At 40.0% G+C, this 13,730-nt stretch overlaps 1 long non-coding RNA gene across 1 annotated transcript in view; it reads right to left on the reverse strand.

The window, feature by feature from the left end:
- LOC309395537 overlaps positions 1-284 on the reverse strand; it is a 448,057-nt gene extending 447,773 nt beyond the window's left edge. Inside the window, exon 1 of the long non-coding RNA XR_014175924.1 lies at positions 205-284. This is a non-coding gene — a long non-coding RNA (uncharacterized lncRNA). The remainder of the gene's footprint in view (positions 1-204) is intronic.
- Between the last annotated feature and the right edge of the window lie 13,446 nt (positions 285-13,730).

Genomic DNA, 13,730 nt, shown 5'->3' on the forward strand with positions numbered 1-13,730 from the left:
TACAGTATAGGTGGTACCTTGCACAACAGTAGTAACTGTGAAAGGGATCTTGGAGTCCTAGTGGACAACCATTTAAATATGAGCCAGCAGTGTGCAGCAGCTGCCAAAAAAGCCGACACAGTTCTAGGCTGCATCAACAGAGGGATAGAATCAAGATAACGTGAAGTGTTAATACCACTTTATAAGCCCTTGATAAGGCCACACTTGGAATACTACATTCAGTTTTGGTCGCCACGATGTAGAAAAGATGTGGAGACTCTAGAAAGAGTGCAGAGAAGAGCAACAAAGATGATAAGGGGACCGGAGACATATGAAGAATGGTTGCAGGAACGAGTTATGTCTAGTTTAATAGAAAGAAGGATTAGGGGAGACATGATAGCAGTGTTCCAATATCTCAGGGGTTGCCACAAAGAAGAGGGAGTCACACTATTTTCCAAGGCACCTGAGGGTAGAACAAGAAGCAATGGGTGGAAACTAATCAAGGAGAAAAGCAACTTAGAACTGAGAAGAAACTTCCTGACAGTTAGAACAATTAATCAGTGGAACATCTTGCCTCCAGAAGTTGTGAATGTCCCAACATTGGAAGTCTTTAAGAAGATGTTGGATAGCCATTTGTCTGAAATGGCATAAGGTTTCCTGCCTAGGCAGAGGGTTGGACTAGAAGACCTCCAAGGTCCCTTCCAACTCTGCTATTGTATTGTATTGTATTGTAATATGGTGCATTATATTCATAGTTTCCTATCTTTTTTAAAATAGTATCATATGTCATTAATTTTTCTTTTTTTTCTTAAGTTATTTATAGCTTTTTATAACCATTTACCTTAGTGTGTCTCTCTAGCGCTGAGCCTGGGAGTCCCTGGAGAAGCTGGCGGCAACGTCCTCCAGCCGGGTAGGGCGGCTGCCCTCCCTGCCTCTCCTACCCCCTTCTCTCTCTCTCTCAAAAACACTCTCTCAAACAAACACACACACAAAGCTTCTCTGAAGAAGCCCCAAATGAGCGCCCTCTACTAGGAGGCAGGAGAACTGCGTGCCTCCCCTACCTCGGGATTTTTTAGGCTTTTAACCCTCGCTTGTTAAGATTTGGTTAAGCGAGGGTTAAAAGCCTAAAAAATCCTGAGGTAGGGGAGGCATGAAGTTCCCCTGACTCCTAGTAGAGGGCGCTTTTTAGAGGCTTTTTTAAGCCTCACCTCAGCACTCGCCTTTCCCCTTTTATATATTTTTTCTTTTCATGATGAGAGCGCTGAGGCTCTGCCTCCCCTGCCTCCCCTGACTGCCCATCACTGCTAGGCAGTAACCAGAAGTCAACACTAACTCAAGGTCATAGATATCCAACAAAAACAACAATTTCAGTGCTCAAACTGGAATACGGTATATGTATATGCAAATAGGTATCTATTTCAAGTCTCAGCAAATAGAAATTTAATCTATATTTTGCATTTGTTTCCAAATTTCATTCTGAGATTTTGAGCAGTTTTCGTATCACATAACAGAGAGAAGATTCATCCTAGTATCTATCAGAATATAATCTGCAATATAAGTGGTATAATCAAGTGAAGACAAACTAGACAAAGCCTGCAGCATTTACACAATTTGCCAATGGTTACCTGGTTTTTTAAAGAAGTAAAATGAGATGATATTAAGTCTATAAAGCTTGTTCTTAAGAATGATATTGTTTTCAAGTTGCCTACAACTTATTCAATTTATTCTAGACCACAGCTACCACCGTCACGACAGCATCACATGACATATTGGGGCTTTTTCCCCCTTTGCTAATCTGGGCGTGGGAGTGGCCAGTGTGTGATGCATCCAGCCCACAAATTTGACAGCTCTGCTCTATATTCTTCCCCTCGACTAGTACTAGAATAATTGTTCCATAGTTCTGTTGTTTCCTGGGTTTTTCTTTTCTCTTTATAAAGAGAAGGTTTATTTTCCTCCCAGTATAGCTCTCCCTATGAACACATTTAAGAACAAGATTATAACAAATAACAGAATTTAGTCACCCCTTCCAAAAAAGGTATGTAAACAAAGCAAAAACATTAATATATTCCTATGCGCAACTAATGCAGTTAATTCTCATTAACACAGAAGTGTGGATAATATTATAGTCTTAATAATATTAAAATAGCACAGAGTTCTGCCTAGGCAGCGAAAGTTCATGTCAGAAGAGGAAGACAGTCCATCTGTACAGAAAAGAAATGTAGAACGCCTGCTTTTGGGTTCTTTGATGTTAGGAACGAGTACTAAACGAGTGCTAAAAAAGCAGAAGTGTTTCTATGGCAGCATGTCTTGATATATTGTCAAATGAAAATGTGATAATTATGTACGTAGCTTTTCTCAAGGTCAGCTGTGTTTTTCAACTTTCTTATATAAGATAACGTGAACTTTTTTTTTTTTTTTTTTTTGCCATAGCGATTGGTCTCAGTGATTCTATGTTGCAGAGCATCTAGTGAAACCTGGCTTATTGAGGCCACAAGCAGCCTGGGGAAAACGCTGTGCACTCAATGAAGCCTTAATTCTTCTAAAATATTCGGAGGTTTGTTCCTGAAAATGGAAGCAAAAAGGATCATGGGATGTGAAGCAATTTCCCTATGAGGAAAAGGACAAATAAGGAACTGATATTATAGAAGAAGAAATATTATTTGCATTGCAAATGGTATATTGCAGAGCTCCAATATTTGAAGGGCTGCTACAAAGGAGAGAGGGTCAACCTATTTTCCAAAGAACCAGGAGGCAAGAGAAAAACAATGAATGGAAACTAATCCAGGAAAAAAGCAACACAGAACTAAGAAGAAATTTCTTAATAGTGTGAACAATTAACCAGTGGACTAGCTTGCCTTCAGACGTTGTAGATGTTCCATCACTGGAAGTTTTTGAGATAGGATTGCACTTATCTGAAATGGCATAAGGTCTCCTGCTTGAGCAGAGGGTTGGACTAGAAGATCTCCAAGGTCCCTTCCAGCTCATTCTAAGTTCTATATAAATGAAATGAATAGAATAAACAAAGCACCTGAATACCAGACAAGGAATAATAGATGGAGACTGATCAAGGAGAGATTCAACTTAGAATAAAGAGAACTTTTCTGACAGTGAGAACAATCAACCAATGGAACAGCTTTCCTTCGGGCGTTGTGGGAACTTCATCACTGGACGCTTTCAGGAAGAGACTTGATTGCCATCTGTGAGAAATGGTGTAAGGCAGGGGTGTCAAACACAAGGCCCGCAGGCCAGATTGTGCCAGTGGGGTGCTTAAATTTGGCCAGCAGAGCCAGCCTGGAAATATCAAAGGCCCATTTTTGCCTCCACAGCCTCCTGCAGCACTCTGTCGGCCAAAAATGAGCCACACAGAGGCCTCATGAGGCCCCATGCGGTCTGTTTTCGATCTCCCCAGCCTCCAGCAGCATTCTGCTGGCCAAAAACGGGCCATATGGATGCCTCACGAGGTCCTGCTTGCCCTGTTTTCGGCCTCCCCAGCCTCCAGCAGCATTCTGTCAGCCAAAAACAGGGGGGGCTGCACCCCATTTTGGCTGGCATGGTACTGCAGGAGGCATCCATTCCATCTCTTCCCCCCACCCCGCTGACCCACAGAGGAAAACTACAATGCTGATCTAGCCCTCGAAGAAATTCAGTTTGACACTCCTGGTGTAGGATCTCCTACTTGGGTGGGAGGTTGGACTGAATGATCTAACTCTATTAATCTGTTTATAGGAAAACGTTTCTCCACTTTTATAATATTAGAAGCCAAAACCAAAACCAAATCATTCACTGAAGCCAAACTGAAGGAATGAAGAACCTCTATAAAGGAAATATCACACTAGTTTCATTGCATTTACCATAAGGTATGGCCATATAGTAGGGCAACTGACATTATACAGTACTTGTCCAGCCCTAAAGCTCTCAATAAAATGATTAATATTCTCCCCCTCTCTCTCTCTTGTACCAGTAATACACAAGTAATATGCTATGTGAATTTTAGCATTGTCATGTCACCACTACTTTATAACTGATGGATCCTTTTAATGCAATAATTCCATGTCAACATAGATTATGTTAATATAAAGTATCTGTTCAGATTGGAGCAATACATGCCAATTTAACATTGGTTCTACTTCTCCTAATGACATACAGTAGAACCTATTATCTTATGTGTCTTATTAAATTGCAATTAATTGTCTTTAAAAGGTTATGAACAGCAAATCATGCACTGGATCTTTCTCTGCCATGTCCAGACTTTTATAGCTGGACTCAAATCCAGAAAAATGGAAGTAATAGTAGATGGACTGATTTGCTGATGAGAAGAACATTTAAAATGATTAGTTTTCTATTAACAAAGAATGAAGAATATCTGATCCATGAGTAAAACTTCTCTCTTTGTAGATGATAGGCTGCTATCCCAAAGGTGCTTTTTCAAGAGGCAATTGGACTTTCTGGGTTTCATTGAGAAGTTGGAGTTGTGCTTTCCCTGGGATGTTTTCTGCCCTGTGTCCCTTCACTGTTGAGCACAGGTGTAGGTCAGTGGTGGGATTCAAATTTTTTTTACTACCAGTTCTGCAGGCGTAGCTTGGTGGGCGTGGTGTGGCTTGGTGGGCATGGCTTGGTGGGCGTGGCAGGGGAAGGATACTGTAAAATCTCTATGCCCTCCTGATCAGCTGGGACTCAGGAGGCAGAGAATAGGTGGTAATGGGGCCAGTCAGAGGTGGTATTTACCGGTTCTCCAAACTACTCAAACTTTTTGCTACCAGTTCTCCATAACTGGTCAGAACCTGCTAAATACCACCTCTAGTGCAGGCTGTTGGGGATGAGTCTGTGCTGTCTGCATCTCAAACTGAAGCTCAAAAGGTTCCTGTAGTCTGTGCGATTTTTCTGGAAATTAGAAAGTCCAATTGCCTCTTCAAAAAGCACCTTTCGGACAACCATGGCTTGGATGACTGAGGATCCTTATAGACACTGATAGACCGCTACTTTCTGAACATTGTCATTTTTGTCAACTGAGAAAAACAAGAGCTGGGTAATGCAAAGAATAAATATTTTATTTTTGAAAACATTTTAAAGTCATGTCGTTACTGTATAACATAGCCTTCAGATACTCCAAAGAAAGATCATATATTTGGTCTTTATTTGGAGTAAATATTTAATATCAGAAAAACTGCAGAAATACTTTGTTCCATCTTCGACAAACAACAAAGCAGGATTTGTGCTGAAGACAAATCCCAATTATGACTGCCAGGTGGAGAGGCAGATGGTCTCTCGGAAGGCAAAATGATCTGATCCTTAAGGCTTCCTTTTTCTTCTTTATATAATATTATGATTTGACCCATGTAATAAGACCTGGATCTTTAAAGCAGAAAAGAGAATGAAAGCCATCTTGATATAAAATATAGGATGAAGCAACAATAGTAACTCACAATGCGACAATTCTGGATATGCCTATCCATTATTTAAAGCACAACACATTTCTTGCTTTATTCATCTGGATATTTGTTTTTTAATGCTGAAATGTAACAAATACCCATCCACAAAACACCGGCTCTCATATCAGCTATTTATAGCAACTGTTTAGAAATGTTTATATATGTATTATAGATATTCAACGAATTATAGATAAGGCTACTGTTTTAGTGAAATGTATTATAAAGTTCAATATGCAGATTTTGACAATGGACAGTATAGGTCCACTTTCTACCTGAATGGAAGAAACACAAAGTTCAGACCTCCAGGTGAAGTATGGTGAACTAAAGGCAGCTCTGCAATAGTGGGGATAACGACTGTGTCAAAGAACAAACAAGTTGACTGGTTCCTCGGAAACTTTTGGGATAATGAATGGATGGGAGATTGGTCTACAACAGGGGTGTCCAAACTTGGGAACTTTAAGACTTGTGGACTTCAACTCCCAGAATTCCCCAGCCAGCCATGCTGGCTGGGGAATTCTGGGAGTTGAAGTCCACAAGTCTTAAAGTTCCCAAGTTTGGACACCCCTGGTCTACAAGTTCTCCAGATAGCTGCTCCTTGCAAGGAGACTCCTGGACAATTTCCCATGGGTTTGAGCACCAAGCAGTGATGCTGGCTGGGGAATTCTGGGAGTTGAAGTCCACAAGTCTTAAAGTTCCCAAGTTTGGACACCCCTGGTCTACAAGTTCTCCAGATAACTGCTCCTTGCAAGGAGACTCCTGGACAATTTCCCATGGGTTTGAGCACCAAGCAGTGATGGGATCTGATGGCCTTGCTTGCAAGACTTTAAAGAGAAATACCGATGTTTATACTTGATCTACGAAACAGGCTTGCCCACATTGGGGACAAATAAAAAGAAAGAAGAGAAAGAAAAAAAATATATAATAAAGAAGAAAAAAAAGAAACATATAAAGAAATGACTTTAAACGTTTAAACGGTCCCTCCTTTAACTAATGCATTGATCCAACAAATGCATGGGTCATTAGGTAGAGCATGGAGTGACTCATGGGTGAGTGAAACAATGGATTCCTAGTACAAGCACACATGGAAGGCTTCCTCCACCCTCTGAGAAATTCTATGCTATGTCTCCTGCCCTTGGGTTCCCCAAAGTCCTATGGGATAAATGGTAAATTATACACAAATTGCTATGATTTCTTCTTAGCTCCCTGAATGTCAGTGTAACACAACAGGGCTTTAGGTCTGTTGTAATTCCTAGCTCCAGTATTCAGTGAGCTAAGAATTGCAACAGACTAAAAGTCCCAAGGGGTTACACTGGCATTCGGGGAGCTAAGACATCCCAGGCATCCTTAGCTCTCTGAATACAGCATATTGCAATGGAGCAAAGGATTGCAATGGAGCAAAAGCCCCATTGCATTAAGCCAGGGGTGTCAAACTCAAGGCCTGGGGGCCAGATCTGGCCTGTGAGGTACTGCCCTGTGAAAATGGAGTAAGGGAGGGCCACATGCCGCCCTCCTGAATTCTATTTTCTCTGGCAGAAGGTTGTAGGAGGCAGTGACAGCCAAAAACAGAGCTCGGGAGCCTATTTTCACTAATAGAGAACTCGGGCCGCCACAGGAGCCCCCAACATGAGTGATGTTGAGCTGGCCATGCACACCCTGGCCACACACACCTCATCCCCCAAGGTCAAACACAAACCTGATGCGGCCCTCAATGACATTGAGTTTGACACTCCTGCATTAAACTGACATTTGAAAAGTTAAGGATTGCAATGAACCAAAAGCCTCATTATATTATACTTGCATTTTGGGGAGCTAAGAAAAAATTGCACTGATTTATGATGGGTGGGGAATAAAGGATTGCAAGGAAAGCAAAACTATCAGGATTTCTTCTCAATTGTGCCTTGTGGCCAGCAAGGGAAGGCCTTCACTACACTGACTTACTGAATTCTAGATATCTTTGAAAGGTATGTGAGCTAATGGTGATGGGGAGGGGTTGCGAGGAGGACCCGGCAGGTCAGGATGTGAGGGTTAATAGGTAGATGGGTGTGATGCAGCATCTCTGCAATCCATCGTAAAAGCAAATGACTATGGGGGATGTTGCAGAGCCGATAACATTTCAGGGGTTTCAGCGGGTTTGCACCAGTACACTAGAACCCATTCGTGAAATTTAGCATACCTTTTGGAACCCAGTGGCACAGTACTGGAACGCTCCCTCCTGCCTGCCCCCACTCGCTTGCTCGCCCCGCCCGTCCGCACCATGCCTCCCCCACCTGCCATTTACTGATTGGCTGGCTCATCAATCGCCCCGCCTCTGAGAGGCAGTGGGGAGGGGCTTTCTCACACACCTTCTTTCTTTCTCCGAAGGCATGCAAGAAAGCCGCCCCATTGCCCGAACGTGTAAAGGAAGGAAGCTGCAGGCTCCTTCGCCTCAGCTATGCGACCTCCTTTTGTTCTTTGTCTGCCTCCTTCACTGATTCGGGCAAAATGCAGCTGCTAGAATCGGTGCGCCACTGCGCCTGCAACTTAATGCTTTCCAAGAAGCCTGCATTACCGGGAGCAGCAGAAAGAGCAGCAGTGGGCGCCAACCCCACCCCCGGTGTCCAGTGTCCTCCTCGGGAGCCTCGAGTTGCGGCCATTTGCACGTCTCTCCTGAGCTTCTCTCGGGAAGAGAAATAGCAGGGGCCACGCTGGCAGAGCCTCTGGGTGAAAGGCAAGTGAAGGGCACAGTGACGGGAGAGGCTGGCCATCCCCGAAGCCAGCTCTCGAGGAAGGAGGCAGAGATGAAGCCCAGGGCTCGCTTCCCTGTCCCCTTCCTCCAAGAGCTGCAGGCGGCAGGGAAAACAAGACTTCTTTGCCAGCTTCCCAGCTGGCAAAACAGAAATTTTCGCCAACTGGAAGGTATGTGTGTGTGAGAGAGGGGGGGCGAGAGAGGGGGGGCGAGAGAGGGGGGCGAGAGAGGGAGAGAGAAAGAAAGAGAAAGAGTAAGAGAGAATAAAAGGAAGGAAGAGGGAGGGAGAGAGAGAGAAAAGAGAGAGAGAAATGGAGAAAGGGAGAGAAAGAAAGAAAGAGAAAGAAGGAAAGAGAAAGTAAGTGGGGGGAGAGACAAGAAAGAAAGAAGGAACGAGGGAAGGAAGGAAAAGGAAGGAAAGAAAGAAAGAGGGAGAGGGACACACAAGAAAGAAAGAATGGAAGGAAGGGAAAAAAAGAAAGGAAGCAAAAAAGAAAGAAAGAGGGCAAGAGAGATATAAGAAAGAAAGAAAGAAAGAAAGAAGAAAGAAAGAAAGAAAGAAAGAAAGAAGAAGGAAAGAAAGAAAGAAAGAAAGAAAGAAAGAAAGAAAGAAAGGAAAGAGAACTTATGATCACAATTGAGCCCAAATTTTTGGTTGCTAAGCAAGAGCGTTGTTAAATGAGTTTCGCCACATTTTACAAGTTGGCCACTCCCACTCAGTCACTTGACCATCAAGCCATGCCCACAAAATAGGCCACACCTACATAATAGGTTCTAAAAAAAATTGAAACCCACCACTGATTGAATGGATATGTATTTAGCTTTTGGAAGGGGGTTGTAATTTTGAACTTTCATTAAATTGCCTGTCGTACCTTGAGGATTACCTCAATTCAATATATTTCAAATGTGAATGGAGCACATATGATAGATGTTAAATATCTAAATAGTAACTATATACAAGAAAACCAACACATATAGAAAAAGATAAAGATGCTGTATAAGCAGAGCAGAGGGCACCTATCAATCACACCCAAGAGGCCAGTAAGATGAACAAAATGGAAGGTTCAATTTAATAAAATAAAAGACCACCAATGTACAGTATATTGCATCCAAATTAACAATAAGACAAAATAAGTTTTAGCATTGAATGAAAGAATGATGAATAAATATGGGTCAGAGAAATCAAACGTATATTAAGTATGCAGGGAGTTCAAAGGAAAAAGTAACATATGATTTACGTGCAATTATGAATAGTAGTTGAAAAACAACAAAGAAAAAACTATCAATTACATAGGGATAGTGAAAGCATTTCATACTGGTGCATGCAGCATTTAAAACAGAAATGCTCATGCTTTAATGCCAATCAGACACCACTTGCTCCCTCTAAACATTGCCCCATGCTGCATTAATATCTGCCTACCACTTTAGAGAACAGGAATAATGAATTATATTTTAGAAAAATAAAATAATTTAAGCAGTAGGAAGGCACTATAGCATCTTCTAGTCAAATGGTTGGAAAAACAGAAAATACTTCAAAAGAATTATCTGTAATTACTTTCTACCTAGGAGATAGAGATAGTGGTAGCAATAGTGACAAGAGTGACAGAGAGAGAAAAAACAAATTTAGTAGAAATTGCTGCTTCTTAAAAAGTCTTTGTGAATTTCTCTTCCCCTCATAAATCATATAAAGTATGTTTCTCCACTCCAATTTTACTGCCCTGAAGTAATTGTATTATTTGTTATAGTATAATTATTCATAAAAACTATGACATCTTAACAATAACAGATATGCAGTTGGATGCTCCTAATCCTATCCTATCCTGTCCTGTCCTGTCCTGTCCTGTCCTGATTTGTGAGTACAAGAAACAACATGATTCTAAGCATGATCTCTAATAAAGATAAATACTTCTCTTAATTGAAGCACTGAAAAGTATAGAAGACAATGTAATATTTCTGACTAAAATTATGCATGCATTTTAATGCAAAGAAGTATTTCAAGGGACATCTTACATAGAAGCTACAATTTAATTGACATATGCTTCTTTTTTATTACTTCAGATAATGGTTTGAGGGATTTCCCATGATTTCTAATGTTCGTGATTATAAAAAAAGGATGCTAGTAGATAATATACATGAAATAGAAGATTTGCTTTATGTGTTTATTTTTATTACTTTTTAAAATTTAAGAAAGACATTTCTATGACTATTGACTTAACCAGCGTTTGGAGGGGAGTGGTAAAGGGAAGGAGAATGACCATGTCATATTGGAATTCAAAATAATGCAAACACAACCAACAGAACATAATCAAGCCAGTGTTTTAGACTCTAAAATAATTGATTTTAATAAATTTATAGAAAGTTTAGAAAGGATTCCATGGATGAAAATCTTAAAGGGGAAAACAATTCAAGAAGCTTGGGAAACTCTGAAAAATATGATTATAAAAGCCCAGTCCAGCTCAATACCACTGAAAAAAAAGAAAAAAAGAAACTCAAGAAGAAACCAGCACGGTTACACAAAGAACTTTCTAATAAACTGAAAGACAAAAAAAGATACATACAAAAAATGGATAGAGAGACTAATTCAGAATACCAATAGCCTGAACATGCAAAAATTAAGTCAGGAAAGCTAAGTCTCAGAATGAAGTAACACTTGCAACAAATGTCAAAAACAATAAAAAAATTGCTGCTTAATTCATTATTTGCATTTATCTTCATGCAAAAAGATAATACAGCCAAACCTAGAAATAATATAACCGTAAAAGACCAACTAGGAATACAAATTAAAATAAGCAAAAAAAAAATGGTGAGAGATTACCTGTTTCCTCTAGGCAAGTTCAAATCATTAGGACCTGATGGATTACAAAGGAAAAAAATGGATCCAGGAAACTATTGACAAATCAGCCTGACATCAATAGCTAGGAACATCCTGAAAAAGATAATCAAGCAACAGATCTGCAAACACCTAGAAGCAAGCAAAGTTGTAACCAGAAGCCAAACATGGGTTTGACAAAAACAGATCATCTTATTTCATTCTTTGACAAAGTGACTAAATTAATGGACCAGTGAAATGCAGTGGACATAATATACTTGGATTTTAGTAAGGCATTTGACAAAATAGATCACAACCTATTTATTTGCAAGCTAAACTATGTGGGATAGACAGCATCACTATCAGATGGATTTGTAACTGTCTTACAAATTGCACTCAACCTACAATACTAAATTGAACTACATCTACAGTACATGGAAGGAAGGAAGCAGTAGAGTATTGCAAGGTTCCATTTTAGGCCCATATTCTTTAACATCTTCATAAACAACTTAGATAAGGGAATAAGAAGAGGAACTCAACAAATTTGCAGATGACAGTAAATTGGCAGGAATAGTCAACACTCCACAAGATTGTCTAATGATCCAGTTGAATCTCAACAGACTTGAACACTGGCCCCTATCTAACAAAATCAAATTCAAAGTAGATAAAAGTAAGGTTTTACACTTAGGCAAGAAAAATCAAATATACAAATTATGTGAAATCTAATCTGGCAAAGTAAAAGTAACTGTGAGAGGCACCTTTGAGTCCTAGTGGACAATCACTTAAATATGAGCCAGCAGTATGTGGCAACAGAGAGACAAGCCAATTCGATCCTAGGTTGCACTAACAGAGGAAAAGAATAAAGAACACATGGCGTATTAGTATTGCTTTATAAAGCCTTAGTAAGACCACATTTAGAATATTTCATCTAGTTTTAGTCACCATATTATAAATAAGATATTGAGATCTAGGAATTGGGTATGTCTAGAGTAGTAAAATGAAGGATTATGGGCGACACAATAGCAGTGTCACCAATATTTGAGAGGCTGTTGCAACGGAGAAGGGCTCAACCTATTTTCCAAAGCACCAGAAGGCAAGACAAGAGATTTCCTAACAGTGTGAACGATCAACCAATACAGTGGCTTGTCTTCAGACATTGTGGGTGTTCCATCATTGGAGGCTTTCAAAAGAGGCTGGACAGACACCTGTCTAGAATGGTATAGGGTCTCCTGTTTGAGCAGCTATTTGGGGTAGAAGACCTCCAAGATCCCTTCCAACTCTGTTATTCAGTTATTATCTGTAAATCCCTGTTTTCTGTGATTTCAAACAACTTTAAACTCAAAGACTCCAACTTCAGATTTCTTTATTTTTACTAAATGGCCAACATCAAAAGCTTTTCCTACTATATTCCTATTCCTATTTGTTTTAGAACTTTTGGTTACTGCTGTTAAAAAAAAGGATAGTTTCTTGTTCCTGCGCAATCTGCCAAATTATTACCACTATTCTGTCCACTGTTGCTGACTTCTCAAACCGTGGGTAGTTTACCTGACAAATTTTTGCAAACTAGACATCTGTTTCCAAGACTACAGAACAGACCAAAAGAAAACAGCATGAGGGCAAGTTTGAAAAGCACAACAGCTTGATTTGTCAGTTTCCTGAAAGCTCCTACAATATTTAGATGATAGCAGTGAGCTGGAAACTGCAGATGGCTCTTAAAATAACAGTGAAATCTGGAAAGAAAACAATGCTGTTTTGAGGCTGCCATAAGACATTTCCTCTGTGTTGAGTATGATTACCTTTTAACTAAAAAAAGAAAGAAAGAAACTACCAACAAGCATAGAGTAGCAAAACATTATCATTGTCTCCTCTTATAGAACATGGAAAAGGAGACCTGATTGATTTATAAAAGGGATCTTGTAGGATCTAGTCATTTGTAGATATATAAATCCTTTATAAATTCAAGGGCATTATGAAATGCAACGTAGAAAACTGTTGGAATAAGGAGGATGTGCTAAAATGTCTTCTCCTGGATTTAGAATCCAGATTGGATTCTAAAAGTCTTTTCCTATGTTTCATGTCTATGTGTTTGTGTGTTGTGCAGTATATCTGTGTATGTTTGTGTGTGAGAGAGAAAGAGAGACAGACAGACAGACAGGCAGACGTATGGGACAAAAATATTTGAAATGCTGTAAACCAGAAAATGTAGTGCATTGTGTCATTTCTACTTATTTGCCTTGTTTACCAAAATCAAAATTTATTCAATTTGATTTACATCCCATTTTTATTTGGTGTAAGTGAAAGAAGTATATGCACAAGGCTCTTCTATTTTCTCCACAATACACTGGTGAGGTAGGAGAGAGAGGGGGGGTAGGAAAGAGGGGGGTAGGGGAGAGAGAGGGGGGGTAAGAGGGAGAGAGAGAATTAGGAGAGAGGGGAGTAGGGGAGAGAGAGAGAGACAGACAGACAGAGAGACCCAAAGTCACCCAGTCTGCCTCTGTGCTTAAAGAAGAAAGATAACTCACAATTCCTCCTAAATATATAATTATAGAAAAATAGATGTGTAATTATCAGAATAATTTTTGAACATTATTTAAATTATTTGAAAGATCAAAGCCCTGGGATCTTCACAGTACTTGCTTTAATTAGCAGGATGACACATGGCTTGCAAAAAATCCAGATGATTACTAGACGGAAGCAAGCAATTTATCTGCTTGCTATACGAATTCATACACATAGTCTTGTCCGATGACAGTACTAAACGGAAAGGTACTAAATTTGAGCAGTTACA

The sequence above is a fragment of the Natrix helvetica genome (genome assembly GCF_964273705.1).
Source record: "Natrix helvetica genome assembly, chromosome: 7".
In the NCBI taxonomy this organism is placed as follows: Eukaryota; Metazoa; Chordata; class Lepidosauria; order Squamata; family Natricidae; genus Natrix; species Natrix helvetica.